The 16275-nt window shown below is 45.3% G+C and overlaps 1 protein-coding gene across 2 annotated transcripts in view; it reads left to right on the top strand.

Moving 5' to 3' along the window:
• The window catches only part of MED13L (mediator complex subunit 13L), a 406232-nt gene that overhangs the window by 208497 nt on the left and 181460 nt on the right, over window positions 1-16275 (top strand). The gene's annotated exons all lie outside the window — the stretch shown is intronic.

The raw sequence follows: 16275 nt of genomic DNA, 5'->3' as shown, positions 1-16275 counted from the left end.
AGTGTAAGTCAGAAGGATCTTGCAAGATTGGAAAGCTAGGCTGGAGCTGACAGGGTGAAGTTCAGTGCTGAGAAGTGTAAAGTGCTATATCGTGGGAAGAGTAATCACAAACACAAATGAAAAATGAGTAACAACTGGCCAGATGGCAGCATTATGGAGAAGGATTTAGAAGTCTTGGTGGATCACAGATTCAATACGAGTCTCCAGTGCAGGGGCGACGTTTAGGGGGTGCACGTGCATCCCCTGAGCAGGGCGGTGCGCCCCCTACCAAAAGACGCCGCTGACAGTGTCAATGGCACATGTGGGTGGTCACTAATCTTTGGTCGGCACTCGTCCCCTCTCCCGCCACCGACAGTGATGGTGGCGTCTGTGGAAGCTCCCCTGCTTACTGTTGCTGCACTCCTGCCGCCGCTTTCATGCTCCCGCCATTGCTGTGCCCCCCCCAGCTGCCAGGAGCATGAGTCGTTCCTGGTCTAGTGTGATTCAGCTACACAGTAGGCCAATTAAATTTTGAGCTGTATCAATAGGAGTATTAAGTGTAAGACACAGGCAGTGGTAGGGCCTCTTTACTCAGCACTGATTAGGCCTCATCTAGAACAGGGGTTGGCAACAGCTTTTGTGGAATCGCTGGATCCAGCTCACAGAGCCAGCAGGCTTTGCCTGTGCCAGAGCTGGGCCGTAAAGAGCCACACCACTGTAACCACCCATTAGACCACAGTTGGGAGCGTAGGGAAGAGCAACAGCAGTGTGGACACAGTTTGCGAATACCTGGTCCTAGTATAGTTCTTGAGGGCTGGGTGGGAGCTGTGCCAGCACCACAGGTGGATAGTGTGGAGCTGGAGGAAGTGGCAGTGACGCAGGCACAGTTTTCAGCTGTTTGGCCCTGCTACAGGCAGGGGGAAAGCCATCTCCTGCTGATACACTGCTGAAGCCACCTGTCCTGCCCTGCACTGGATTGGGGTTGTTTTGGCCTGCAGCTTTCACCCCTGATCCAGTGTTGTGTGCAGTCTAGGGCTTTGTGTTTGAAAAAGCACATGAAGAAGTTAGAGAGGTTTCAGAGGCGGGGTGACAGAAATGATAAAGGGCTTGGCAGGCATGTCATACAAGGAGAGGTTGAAGGATATAAGTGTTTTCAGTTTGTGGAAAAGCTATTAAGATGGCATGTGATAGCAGTATTTAAATATTTGAAGGACTGCTGTAAAGAAGAACGAGAACACCTTTTCTCTCTGCTGTAGAGAGCAGAATGTGGACCAATGGCTTGAAGTTTCAGCAAAGTTTACACTGGAGATATTCAAGAGGTTGGATAAGCATTGGTTAAGGATGATCTTAGGTGTAGCTATGCCTATGTTCTGCTACTGGTGTTTCCTATCTTTCTGTGCTTTTTCCCCTTTCCTATTGCTACATGTCAGGATTTCTTTTTCATTTTCCTCAGAAGCTTTGGGTGTTGACTCTAGTCTGTGGAGATTTTGACTTGGGTGTAATGATGTTCCTGCTGTGTCTGAATCCAGAGATTCCTGACTATAGGGTCTGGCACTCTACTCAGGGTCAGACTCATTGCCATATTTGGGGTCAGGAAGGAATTTTACCCCATGGTCCTATTGATAGACTGTGGGGGATCTTTGCCTTCCTCTGTAGCTGGGGTCTGGCCCTCTTCCTTGCCTTTCTCAAGCATATTTTAACAAGCCTTGCAGCAGCAGGACACTAACCACTGTTTTTCCCCTGCTTTACCTGTGGCAGGTTAGGGTGCTTTGCCTTGCACTTGTGTGACAAGGTTGTTTTTATAGTTCAGTACTAACTTAAAACAAGAGTGTATATAGGATGGCTGGATAGGGATGATCCTGCATCAGACAGTGGTTTGGACACTAGATGACCTGCAAAGACCCCTTCCAACTCTACTTGTTTATGATTCTGTGATATAGCATTGATGTTACCCATTTAAGCCACATCTACACTAAAGTTTCACAAAAATAATCACTTCTAATACTGGTTTAGTTGCACAGCTGTTGGCAAAATTACGTCTTAGTATAGACAGTTCTCCTGCTCTGTCAGCCATTTTCATGATTATTTTAGTTAGACTTGCTAAGCCGCTTGAATTGGCACGTTGCTGAAAATGGTTGCTAGAGCAAGAGGGCTTTTGTCTTTTACGACTCCTGATGCTACTAAATGTGTGTGTGAACTGATGATAAAGATAGCAGGAACTGTCTATAAAAAATAATGAAGGCAGGACTTTACTCTTTGTTCAGTTTCTTCTTTTTCATCTGATCTCCCAGAAGTTTTCTAGTGCCTATGCCAGACTATGGATGGTTAATTTGTTGTGTTCCATTTATTAAATTGTATATATTAAGAATGTTAGTAGCTGTTCACTGATGCACCTCAGTGGATCTTTAACAGCTTGCTAGAGACTGATATTTTTTCTTTCTCCTTTTTAATGTTGTGATTATTTTAAATGTTGAATAATTTGCTCTCAAATTTGTTTCTGTTTTAATTGAACTTTTAATGCCTTAGCATTTAAGGACTTTCTCTTGTATGTTTTATCTTCCTTCATCACTTTCTGTCTCCCCTTTGACTTCGGACTTCCAATTGAGATTCAGTATTGCTGTAGATTTTGCTGGCACAATGAAACTGAGAAGATGTTTTTCCCCTTCTGGCAAATACAGATAATGTATTCAAAGTTCAATTATACTGGTTCCATCCAGCAAAGTGCTATGGTTGTATTCACACGCATAAAATATATCCAATAATGCCAGCCAAGCTAGAAATTGTAACACCTGAGATAGTAATATGCCTGGAGCAAGAGTAGCTTGCACAAGGAACTTGTTTTATCTGTTCATTTTTTAATTTTTATACAAGAGATGCTCAAGCAGATAACGCCTTATAATTTATATGTTGTGATGTCTGAGGTAGGTTTTGGTATATTTTGTGGAACTTCCTTATAGTGGAACTTCAACATCTGTGTTTTATATGAAAAGATCTGTTAATCCATTCCAAATCTGCATCACATAATTTAAGGTCAAGTTTTACGTGGTAGAAAAAAAAATACATTAGTTTCCAAGTGCTAAGCAATTTTTACAAAAGGACGTCTCCCACAAAAATTATATTCTGATTTTCATGTGTTTTCAGGCTTCTCCAATTTACAGTCTTTAAAAGAAAGTTAACAAATGTACATATAACTATAGTTCACACTTTCTGGGGTCATGCCATTTTGTCAATTAACAGAAGAAATGTGTTCTTTGTTTCAAATGAACAGGGGTCCGGGTTTTCCGTTTCCCATGGAAAAACAGAAAAAACCCCAGATTTTCCCTTTTAATAGAGAAAAAAGTAGATTTTTCATTTTAACAGGGATACCCATGGATTTTCCACTTCTGCAAAGAGCTTTCTGCAGGCTGGCAGGGCTCCAGCCTGCAAGAGCTTCTTGCAAAAAGGGTGCCAAACCCTAAGCCCTGTCTCAAAGGGGAGGGAGAGTGGGAAGGGGCAGGGCCTGAGGCTGTTAGTCAACCAGGGCTTGGCTTAGGGCAGGGACAGACAAAATACAGTCCAGAGACCAGATCTGGCCTGTCAGGTCATTCTGTCTGGCCCCTAAAAATTTTTAAAAATTAATATTTATATGCTCCCGGTTGCCTGGAAGTGGTGGTGGGAGGGAGAGGGGGAGAGTAACAGCGAGCGGGTGTGTGGAGCACAATGAAAGCTGGGCAGCAGAGTGGGGACCATGCAGTGTCCCAGAATCTGCACCAGTGGGGCAGCAGGAGCTCATGGCAGGGCCAGCAGGGGCTCTGGACCCGGGTTGACTCCCCCTTCTCTCTGCTGATGTAGCCTGACCTGGCTTCATAGACCCCTGGTGTGCCCTGGGTCCTGTGCTCCTGCTGTCCCACTCTGGGCCCTGCCAGCACTGGCCCTGGGACTCTGGCATGGACCCCGTGTTCCCATCCGGCTGTGACTGTGCTGTGCGCACCTGCTTGCTGCCACTGTTTTCCCCTCCCCCCCACCGCTTTCAGTGCTTCCCTGCCCTCTGTCGGCTGCTCCTGCACCAGATGGTTCCTAGCTGCATGGTCAGACTGCAGGAGCATGTGCCCCAGGGCCAGGAATGGGGGTGAGGGAGCATCCGTGCAATGAGGGAGGGAGGGACTTGTGTGTGTGTGTGTGTGTTCATAAGGTGAGTCTCACATGCATACCCCACCATACACATGCACCCACACTCCTCCTTGCACTGCCATACATAGAGACCCCCATACCCTCACACACCCCAGCCAGTCCCCCCCACACAACTTCCTGCAAACACCATACCCACCCCACCCCACATATCCACACATACCCCCACCCTTACACCCATGCCCCCCACAAACTCCCTACACACACCCACACCCTCCCCCACACACTTACAGCCCCCCACAAGCCTATAGCCACTGCCCATGCCCTCCATCCCCCACAATATACAAGAGTAAGACTTCATTTTAAGCTATAGTACAATCACCTCTGTGTACACTACACAAACACATATAAATCAGAACAAAAATATTTTTTGAAAATAAATTAATGTAGATGCTTGATTTTTAGAATATAATTTAGTATAGTTTAATATTAGTTCTAAGACAGGAAAGCCCCTTGCTGAAAGGAGTACTTCTGGGGGCAAGAGAAGGGACTTCTGGTGGCAAAGGTCAGGGGTTAGAGGACAGGATTTCTGGTCACAAGATGGCAACCAGGGGGTGGGGCACCTGTCAAGGGGCAGAACTACCCATTCAGTCCTTGACAGCTTACCAAAACTTGGTAAGCGGCCCAGAATAATTGCCCGCCCCGGCTTAGGCTCACTTTCCCTCCTAGAGCCTTTGAGGTGAGTGGGGCTTGCTGGGGGCCAGATGGGGACCCATTCTGGCAGGGGTGGGGGGCTGTGGGTCAGTGATGGGCACCAGCATGGCTGAGGGGTCCCTGTGGGGCAGGGGTGGACCTAGGTGCCAGGGCTGCGGGGGGAGGGTTTCATGGCAGGAGTCCTAAATCCATGGCTTGCAGACCTGTCCATGAGCCCCTCCTATGTTGCTGCTTCAGGAGCGAGACTTCTGAATCAGTTCTGTGATGACCAGCAATTCAAAAGAATCGCTGTCAAGGTTCCTGTTTTTATGGAACTTTTCAGCTGACTCGGGAATGCCTGCTCTTCATGAAAGTAGTGGCCAAAAACATTGAAAATCCTGTTCTTTTTCAGCTCTTAAGTCCATTCAGGAGTGGAGCATTTGAGTCAGTTTCACAAAGAATAAGAGTTGCAACAAACAGCTTGTAAAATGCCTGGCTGGCTTAGAAGCAGATCCTTTTCTTTGCAAAAGAGGCCATTGCTGGGTTGGAGATTTTCTTAATATAGTAGCATTATGTATTAGAACTGAATACTTATGCCCAGTGATTAGCTAATGAAACGCATAAAATATCTCATTTACTTAGAACACAGCCAAAATTTTTGTTTTCCTAAAACTTCCACTAGTTTTTCTTTTGTATCCTTTAGTACAGAGGGTCCCAAGATGCTTCTTATTGTGTAACCACTTCCAGACTTACCAGCTGCCCACGTACCCTCCCCCCCAGCATAGGTTTAATAGTTAACCCCTTAAATGGCAATTATTGTTAAAATTAAAATTCCATCCATCATTATGCAATTTCTCTTGCATACCTGCCAGAGATGTGTTGTGTGCCCCCAGAGGTGCACATACCACAGTTTGGGGGCCTCTGCTTTGTACAAACTTATTCCTGCTCTCACATACTCCTAATGTGCTTTTAAGCCAAAACTGGAGCTCGTTACAGTAAAGAAGAGAGTATATAATCTTTTTTCAGAACTCTCTGAACATAGGAACGAAGAGAAAGAGTTGTCTATTCTGGCCTCCTGTTGGGGAGTTTGAGGAAAAGGATTTATTTGAAGGTCAAAATCCACATGATTTGTTGTTATGTAATATATTTCTGACAGCAAGATTGTGTGTTCTGGATGCAGAAGTAGAAAGTTTATGGCAAAAGTTTCAAATCCATAGCTTTTAGGCACGTTGTCCATAAAACCTCCTACATTGCAAGCAGCCACAGAGAATTAAAGTTACAAGTGACAGCAAATTGTGTGCCCACCCATAACACATTACTTGCCCAGTATTGTTGCCCATGGGCCTGTGAAAGTTGAGGACCACTTATTTATGGTATGAATTGCTTTAACTTTTCAGTTACTTATTTTGTGCTAAGAATGCTTTGAATATTAGCAACAGTTACCTGTCATGCTGTTATATACTTCTGTGCAGGGTAGCCAGATTTGATTTTATTAATTCAGACATTTTAAGTGGGCTCCAGTGTAAAATCCAAACAAATCTATCAAAAATATTAACAAAAATGCACTCTTGAATGTGTTTGTATGTTGTGAAGCTTTTTTCTTAGTTTCTTGTGTCAGTGAATTTGAAAAGATGATTTATTGTTTGCACTTCTATTTTAAAAATTCACAAGGAGATGTTTAATTAAAAAGGAACCTTGTTTACCACCTTGAGGTGTTTCTCAGTGTAACTGAAGCAAGGGAGACATATCAATCTGTCTTCCAACAGCTGCATTTATTGGTATACATAGAATCAGTCACTGCAGTAATTTATAAAGGTAATTTTACTATGGAGACTAAGCTTTTTTGTGTTGAAAATTCATGCTGAATATAGTCATTCCATTTTGTCTCCCTTATTGTTTATTGTTATAGTAATTTTTCTGGTATGTGGTATTGCAGAATATTGAAGTTCACGTGAAAAATAATTGGTTAAAAAAAACCTTTTATCGTTTTTAATTTTGTTATGTATTGTCTGTATAGTAGATTGTATATGACTGTCATTTGCATTCCTTTTTTTGGATAGTGGGTATGTATGCATGCAGCTTCAGTTGTTACATAGATATCAGTATCAAAGAACCAGGTGCGAGTTTCTTGATCTGTAAGTGACAGAGATAGAAACACATTAGGTATACTTTTTTTAAAAATGATTGAAAGATAATACCAAGATGTGAGAATTGTACATGTACGTTAGACTGGGGTATCAAATGTATAGCCCACAGGCTGCATCTGGCCTGTGCAGCTGATCTATCTGTCCTGCCAGGCTACAGGGCTAAACACAGACAGTCAAAAAGCCTGAGAATTGATTCAATCTAGGCAATTTTCTCTAAGCTGCATAGGTAGAACCAATAACCAACTGAACTGATGTTCAGTTTTCAGTTGGAAAAGGCAGAGGGAGGCCTGCACTGACCCAGGCCTGTAGGCAGGTGAACTAGAGCATGTCTCCCAGCCTGCTGGCCGTTGCCAGTCCAGCCAAGTGTCCTTGATTGTCTCCCCAAGACATGCCCCCAACTCTCTGCTGCCCCCCACAGGGGGTTGAGGAGCCCCTCATCCAGTTGCTGGCCTACTTTGGGGGAGTGTCCCCCTCCGGAGGTTTCCCCCAGCCTGGGTTCCCCAGCCCAGGCAGCCCTGGGGAGCTGAGGGAAATCCATGCCCCCTGCCCCCTTCTCAGCAGCTGATCGCTTTAGCTGCTGCCACGGGGAAGGAGGCATCCTTCTGGCCAGGTGCCTGCCCATGCAGCCCAGCATGGGGGCACAGGAGAGCCCCTGCTTTGGTGGGCTTCCTCTACCCCAGCCCAGGGTCCCCCAGGTAGCTGAAGGGAATTCTTCTCTTCCCAAGCCCCAAATCTGCTTGCCTTAGCTGCCGTAAGTCTCAGTGATAGCCTGGGGCAGCTTCAGAGAGTGGAGGGAAATTCTTCCAGTCCCCTGCAAAAAGTTTTGCTTCAGACTCACAGCAGCTCAGGCAAAATCAGCTGGCGAAGAATCAGAATAATTTCCCACCAGTTCCTAAGGCTACCCCAGGCTATTCCTGAGACTCCGAGCAGCTAAGGCAAACAGCTCTGGGGCTCTGGGAGAGGAAGAATTCCCCTCAGCTCCCTGGGACTGCCCGAGGCTGGGGGACTCTGGGCTTCAGTGAGAAGAACCCCCTGCTCCAAGGCAGGGGCTCTCTGGTGTGTCCATGCTGGGCTTCACGGGCGCCTAGGCACCCAGCCAGGAAGACTGCTTCTCTGTCCCTCCTGGGGCAGCAGCTGAAGTAATCAGCAACTGGGAAGGGGAGAGGGCTGCCAAAGATCGAAAAGCCCCCACCACAGGGGCTTTCCTTTCCCCCACGTGCCATGTAGATCCTGGCTAGGGGGGACACAGGCAGCAAGCAGTCTAATAGGAGCATGGGAGTGAGGCAGTCTCTGCTCCACTCTAGCAGACAGCATAGCCCAGGGCTGCAAAGCATCCTGGTATGCTGGGGGACTCTGAGTTAACTGGAACCAGGACGAGATCTGGGACAGAAGTTCCATAAACCTGTTTGACCTAAGTCAGTTAAATCTGATCCAACCAGCTTTATCTTAAATCGGTTTTGACCATTTTGAAAGCAGTTTACTTGCACTGAACTTCTGTTTTACTACAGGTTTAAACCAGTTTCCGATCACTTAAATTGGTTTATGTGTAACTTCTGTCCCTAGTCCCAGGAGCCACTGGAAGTTGAAGGGTGTGACTGAGGAGAGAGGCCTGTGCCACAATCCTTGAGCCCTTCTAGACATAGTGCTTGGAGGCAGCAGGGTGAGTGTGAGCTGACGTAGCTCCAGCTGCACCCCAGCTGCTTTGTCTGTCTTCACTTTTAAAGCCATATCTCCTTGGCCACTGGCCCCCCAGCTGCCACATGTTGGCTCTTGCTCTGGCCCCCGGCACACAGTGGTAGCCAGAGCTTGCTTCATCACCGCAGCATGCCCTGGGTCAGAGTTGGAGCTGCTGCCTCTGTTGTGTATTCTGTGCTGCATCCAACCCAGATCTGGCCTGGAGCACAAGGTGAGTTTACCATCTCTGCAGTAGACACAGTGCCTTAAGATACAAGTTAAATTCACACAATCTAGAAATAGGGATTTCAGATATAAAACTTTGTATTCCATCTTCCACTATTTCTGTTTTGACTGAAGATCACAGCAAATGTGATAAAATATATATATATATAGATAAAAACTCTTTATTGTTTTGAGACAAAGTGTATCTACTAATACAAGTCAATCTGATGCAACTAGTTTAGTTATCTAAAAAGCTAAACTGGCTTCCTGGGTTTTAAATCTTTTTTCTAGTGAAGATTTTTGTGTACTATAACTTTTTCAAGCTTGTGTTTAAGAAATTGTTTTAAAAAGACTAACTTAATTGGAAGCAAGTGACAGAATCAATGGAATCATTTTGTTCAGTTGAGACTATAATGACTTCTCTAGAGTCTGTATTTCCCTTAACAGTCTTTAAAATACATCTTGTTGACACACAGCAGCTCTTTCAAGGCCATAATGATCTACTGTGTCAATTCTTACTTAGAGAATCTTTAAGATATGGGTTTTTGACATGGTAAAAGGTAACAGGTCTTCAGAACAACCTCTCCATTCTATCTTACTAAAAAGTTTATCATGTTAGACCCCCTTTTCCTATAATTTTTGTAAATCATCTGGTTAGAAATAAAACCCAAGCAAAAGTCTATTCTGAATTTTGGCCAGAGGCAAAATTATGTTCTGAACATTTTGTAATAGAAATAAACCTGGAAAGTTTCTGTTAAGTAATACTAAAAATAAATAACACTGGAAAAAAGTAAAGATGTCCAAAAATTCTCTTTGTTATAATCCTATCAGAAAAAGAAGAGTAAAAATTGAAATTAAAACTCTTCATTTGATTAAAGAATGGAGAAGTTTAAAAAATGTTAGTGCTGCCCAAGTTAAGCCCCTATATTAGACATTATTTAAAGCTGCTGTGTGCTAATGGACACAAATCTCTGCTACACAGGTTCTGGTCTTCATTTCTATTAAATTCCTTGTTTCAGGGATGTATTGGGTAGCTGTGTCAGTGAGATGATACCTTTCATTAGAGCAACTAAGAAATCGCAAAGAAAGATAATATTTTTGCAGTTTCTTAGTTGATCTAATAAAGGGTGTGTCATCTGAACCAAGAATTTTAGAGTGTTGCATTAAATTCCTTTGCATTTTGAAGTAGCAGGAAGTGGACATAAGATTTCCTTTAACGGTGCAGCTAGAAATGTCCTTTGTGCACAGAAATTCTTAGTTGGCATTGAGCTGCCACAGCCATCTTGTGCTTTCTCATAACTGACTGCATAGTAACATTAGGGCGACCATTCACAGTTACCGTAAGAGCATTCCTGGGAATACTATAATTTTAGTGTCCCCCTCCGGCCCCCACCAGCCTTTACTGGGTTCCTGGGCAGCATTACTGAGCCAGTATGAGCTGCATCAACATCACTTTGCTCTCCCTGTAAACCTCAACTTCAGTTTATTTTTTGTTACCACAAGCAGCCTGGGAAGGTTCTTCAAGGCAACATATTGTTTGCAAGCCATAGGTTGAAAACTACTGTTTTAATATATGCCCCAGTCAGACTTGAGGGTTATGAAACATTTTCAGCCACTTTTGCCTGGTCTAACATTCCTTTGGAATGAAAACAATTGTAGCTGAGAAAATTGCAGACGTATTGCCTGTTCTCTGTGATACTTTGGTTGCTGCCCATTCAAATGTATTGGAGATTTCTAGTAAGTATATGGCATTGCATAATAACAAACAATAAAACCACTTTGTAAATTTAATAACAACATGATATTATCATTATTGCTCTCTGATTTGATGTATTGGCTGCATCTAGATGAGCAAGCACATGTCTGTTGGGGCATCTCAAAGCAGTTTGAGATGCCGCAAGAGGCACACTAGGAACACAGAAATGTTTCCTGTGGTGCATATTTGCAACACAGACTCTAATTTTGATACTGGGAAATCCCGGTATAAAAAAAACAAACCACCCTGGGAAAAAGCGGTGCAGGGCATGCTCTTGGAGCATGTCTGGAGGCAACCAGCAGCTGGCTCCTCCAGAGAGATGCTTTAGCATGTAGCCAGAGCATCTGTAAGCTTGCCCCATGCCCCTACTGCTCCAGCACACTGCCTCAGTATGCTGGAACAAACAGAAGCGGGACAAGGCTGCAGCATTGGATTGGACCTAGGCTCTGTCCCTGGTAAGTATGGATGTATAGGATGGGGGGGGGAATATGTGGGGGGGGGGCACTGAAGGTGGGGGGACTGTTTGGGATTGTCCCTTCCTGTCCCTTGTAGCAGTAGTAGCTGTAGTGGCCATGGGGATGCTTATGACCCACAGCTGCAGGAGATGTGGGGTTGCACATGGCATAATGCACAGGCCTGGCCTGCTTATGTGTGCCCTCATGTGCTGCTGCCTCATTCATGTCCTGGAGCTAGGATGGAGCTGCTGCCAGGAGGGAGCTAGTGGGGGCAGGCAGGGGCTGCAGGCCAGGAGTGAGGGGCACTGGTGGGGCTGTGTGTTGGGAGTGAGGGGCATGGGCTGAGGAAGGGCACCAGCATATAAGTGCTGCTCAGTGCCCCACATCCTGGTGAGTGAAGGGGGCAGACACAGCTCTGATTTTTCTATGATAAAAAAGCAAAAAACAAAATCAAATGCCAAAGCACATAGATATTTAGAATTAATTGTATTATGATGACAGAGGCACTGGTAGGCTTCCAAACTGCTTTAAACTTGTAAATATATCAATACAGCATTGTTGAACTGATCTCTCTATATACAGTGGCATTTCATTTTAATCATGAAAGAACATGTTTTTTAGGTATTTTAATGAGAGAATTTTGGGGGTGGGGGGTGGTTCAGAGAAGCTGCAGTTTTTAAACGGGGAACATCAGGATCTCTGCTGGTAAGGCAAGTGGCGGGACCTGGGTAGAGGAGCCTGCCCAGGGCCAGCACTGGGGACCCAGCTGGAGGACAGATGAGGTGGCTGACCTCTTGGCCATTTGGGACCAGGAGGACACACTTCAACAGTTCAAAACGAGCCACTGCAAGGAGCTCATCTGGGCAATAGCTGCCCAGATGGCAGAGCAGGAACACCAGAAGACATGAGAGCAGTGCTGCCCAAAGGCCAGCTGTGCAGCCACGGCCCACTGGCAGCTGGCCCAGAGGTGGAGGATCTCTGCTGCAGTGCCTGTACTACAGCCCAGGGAGCCTTGTGGTCCCTATCTAGGTCTGGCAGGCATGCAGTCATGGGGCCGCAGGTTCAAGGGGGTGGATGCTGTAACAGATGGCGGTAGGTCACAGCCAGGCAGTATCCCCTGCTGCCAGACTGCTGCAGTGGGTAGAGAGTATAGGGGCCACTCTAGGTTAGGGCTGCTTCAGCAGTCCAGCTGGCACAAGGGCTAGTGTGCCCAGATACTAATGGGCCAGGCTCAGAAGCTTCTGTGTATTTGTAATATTCAAAATAGCGTGGGCTCTAAGGCTCACCCAGCTAACGAGTAGTCTCTATTTTATGGAGGCGAGTGGGTGAATGTTACAACAAAATACTTTGGGACAACTAATGAAAAAAACAGGATAGGGGGTCAAAGGGTCAAAACATGCAAATAAGTGCGCCTGAGGGGGACCCTGAAGCGGAGTCCCCTGGGCCACACCCACCCATCCTCTAAGGCATCCAAGGAGCCAGTGGATGCTGCCCACTGGTGCTCCGCCCAGAGATGTGCATGGACAAGTGAAAGGAAAGCGGCCCCACAGTCTCCAGGCACCTTCCTGGCCAGAGTCTCCTGTCTGGTCAGATACAGGGCCCACTTGGCCAGGGGCAGGAGGAGGTTGACCAGGAGGTCCTGGGACTTGATGGATCCCTCTACCTCCTCCTGGCTGAAGATCCAGGAGGAACTGGGCAGGGTCAGTTTGCCCTAGATGACACATTTTGCCCTGCACCAAAGTGAATGTTCAGGCAAGTGTGCTGAGGCACAAATCTGTGGTACAAATTTGTGCTGCTGCTGCTTGAGCTTCTGCAAGTGCATATGCTTGCATGTGTGGACACACCCATTGTGTTCAGTTTTTGTCACCTTTATATAAAAAAGTAATAACAAATGGAATAAAAATCAGTTAATAAAAAATAAAATAACATTATGGATAAGTTCCAACAGTTGCACTGTTTAAGGAGAAATTGCAGCTCAACCAAAAATGGCGATATGATCCGTATGTTCAGAGTACCAGCTCTGCATCCTTGTTTTACTTGATTGATTTGCTGATGAGTGCCCACTCTTTGTTACTGAAGTTTACCAGCTGCTGGTAGATGATTATATGGCAACAATAATCAAGATATCTTTCTTTGTCATCTATCTTTGGCCATTTCATGAAACTGTGCCTCTTTCTACTGTGATTCATGACTTTGTAACCATTACATTTAAAGGACTGCAGTATATTTTGCTTAGGGCTAGATTTTATATAAACTCTGAGAGCACCAGGTGGTGGTTCACTTGCTAAAGCAAATCTGTAATAAAAAACATTTACTAGTACTGTTGATTTAAGGATATGGTTGTGCTTTTTCTTATGGTTGTGAAATTTTTTTCTTTCAACAATTTTCTATACTATTAAAGCCCTGATGGTTGTGTTGATGTACAAATGCTTTCTAATGTACAGTTTATGTAACTAGGGAAACATGTAAATTGTATAACAGTTCTTTTGCCATTATAAGCACAGCTACACTAAGAGGGCTTTGCCAGTATAGCTATACTAGAAAATTATTTTAAGTGGGGTTTTTTTGTTTTTCGTTTTTGCTTCAAGCCTGACAGCAGTGGTTTGTTGTTTTCATTGGTTTAGTTTCCAAATTCAGTTTAAAGTCTTGTTATGGACTTGATACCTGTCAATTTGTAAAATTTGCCTCTGCTTGTAAACTGTATTTTTTTCTTTGATTTAAGAGAGACTGAGCTGTTAGTGGTATCTTCTTCAACTAGGACCCTTAGCTTTGGAAATATACACTAGGCTTGAGGGAGGGACTGGAATAAAACCCAGGTTGCCTGACTCCCTGTTTTATTTGTCTGCACTAGAAAAGTTTTTGAAGTGTAGATCATGCAGTTGTTTAAAAGTAGGTACCTGGCCTACAACTGCTGCCTTCTCTTAATTATATATAATGCTGCCTAAATTCACTGGGTGTACATTGAGGCTGCTCCGATACACTGTAATTACATGCTAGAGTAGACTTGATTAATTGGTGTGCTTCAGTAGACTCCAGTGTCATGTGTATTAGCGTCCCTGTGCTGAAAAATGGCGCTTTAACTAAAGCTTATTCAATGAGACCCCTGCAGTGATGGAAGGCGTGGGGCTTGGGCAGGGAGCAGGCACTGCACAGCCGGGGTGGGGCAGGGCATAGGACAGAGCCGTGAGCAGCTCATGTGGGGGATGCAGGGGCGGCTTCTGCCACTACACACACCCCAGGAGGGCGTAGGGGCCTTTGCCCCCAGATCTGTGCATGGGGCAAGGGTGGACTGCCACTGTGGGCTTGGGCCAGGGCTGCAGGGACCTCTTCCCAGCATGGGGATTGGGCCAGGGCTGTGCTTGGGGTGGGTGGTGGTGGCACTGGGAGGGGGAACTATGGGGGGGCTACAGTCACCCTAAAATTCGATGTAGCCTCCGCTCCCAGTACTGCTGCTACCTGCCCCATGCTCAGCCCGGCCCAGCTCCCCCTCTCTCCTTCTCCTCTCCCCAACGGGAAGAGCTCAGCAGTGGCCCCAGCTCCAGCCCACAGTGACAGCCCTTCCTCACCCCTTACAAATCCAGGGGCACATGTCCCCCCATGGCCTCCCAGGGTGTGCATAGTGGCTGGAGCTGCTCCCCCCCCATGCCCCTCAGACAAGCCACAGCTCCATTCCGTGCCCTGCCCCTGCTCCCCCCACTCCCTCCCTCAACATGGGGGACATAATCTGTGCCCCCCCAGGCCCCTTCCCTCCCCCCTTGCCCTGTCCCCCTCAACAGACTTACTAGCCAGTTGCTGCTTTCCATGCTGCTGGGCCACATATTGGCAATTGGATCGGTAACTTTGGTTACTCTTAAGTCACCTTGTAGAAGTATATTATTGGAGAACTTAAAGGAGGAGGGAGCATAATATCAGTCCTTCCATTTGGGTTATACAAATAAAGCATTGATTAGATTTGGACTGAATGGGGGAAAAACTTGTCTGCTTTTGGGTTGGCAGTGAAGACTTTTTTTTCTTATACTTTCTCTTGCTCTTGAACCTTATAATTTAAGCCTTGCTAACAGCAAATATTTTTTGTGGTGGGGAACACCATTTTTAAAGCAAAACATTTCTCCCTTTAATAAGAATATAAAAGTTCTTTCAATTAATTTAGCCAGTGTTTGCAGGTATGTGTATGTATGCATGTTTGTCTGCAAATGGTGGTTTAAATGTATTGGAAATCTCTAATTAGGTAAATTGTGCTGAGAAGAAATATAGTTGTTACTACCACTGTATGGATTTTACTGTGTACAATACCCTGGAGGTTTCCTGACCTGTTGCGTAAGCCCTCCCAGCCTTCTCATTAGGCATCACTGTGTCCTTCCTTCATTGACTTTTTCAAGCCACAGGATATATGACTTCCATAAGGAAATAGCGTACTTATTTTAAGAGCACAAAGTAGGTAATTCAGAGAATTGTTCTCAGTTCAATGAACTGGGAAGATTTTTGAGGAAACTTACTATTATAGAAGGAAAGAAAGTCTTATTGAGAGACCCACTAATTAGAAAAGTAGTTGCAGTTAAAAGTATAAGCATTGCTGAAAACTCAAGACTATTATATACCGGACAATAAATAAGATTCGTTTTTAACATTGAGTAAAATGTTATCATAAGGTCTGATACTATGAAACATAATGTAAGTTATATGAAGAAAAACTGATGTATTCCTAAATTGTTAATTACTATTGTTTCTTTTTATTTATATACTGTTAGTTGCCACACTGTGCAGCATATGCTCCAGATGCACAGAAAAGTAGTTGTTTTTTTCCTGAAGAACTAAGTGTTAAACAAGCAATATTAAGAGAGTTGGTAAAAGGCGTAATTAGGGGTGCACTGATATAGAGATGTTTTGGGCCGATACTGATGGCTGATTTTTAAGGAGCCATATCGGTTGATACCAGTCCAATTCCAGTATGTGGCTGTGCAGGTTGGAGACCAGTTTTGGGCTGGTAAGTCTGGTGTGGGAGTAGGGGTGGGGGCAGGGAAGAAGCATTGTGGGGTGCAGATTGAGGTTCCCACTGTGAGGGAGGGCGTGGGGTAGGGGCAGACGCTGCTCAGTCAGGGCAGGATGGGGTGTGGTACAGAACTACGAGCAGCTCGTGCAGGTGGGGAAGGGGCGGCTCTTGCCATGCATGCACCCTGGGAGGGCATGGGGGTTGTGCCCCTGGAGCTGCGTGTGGGCTGCCACTGCTGGCTGGGGCTGT

This window comes from Crocodylus siamensis, chromosome 9 (genome assembly GCF_052110815.1).
Source record: "Crocodylus siamensis isolate JL-2025a chromosome 9, ASM5211081v1, whole genome shotgun sequence".
Lineage (NCBI taxonomy): Eukaryota > Metazoa > Chordata > Crocodylia > Crocodylidae > Crocodylus > Crocodylus siamensis.
The sequence above is the reverse complement of the archived record's forward strand: the minus strand, read 5'-3'. Positions and strand labels throughout refer to the sequence as shown.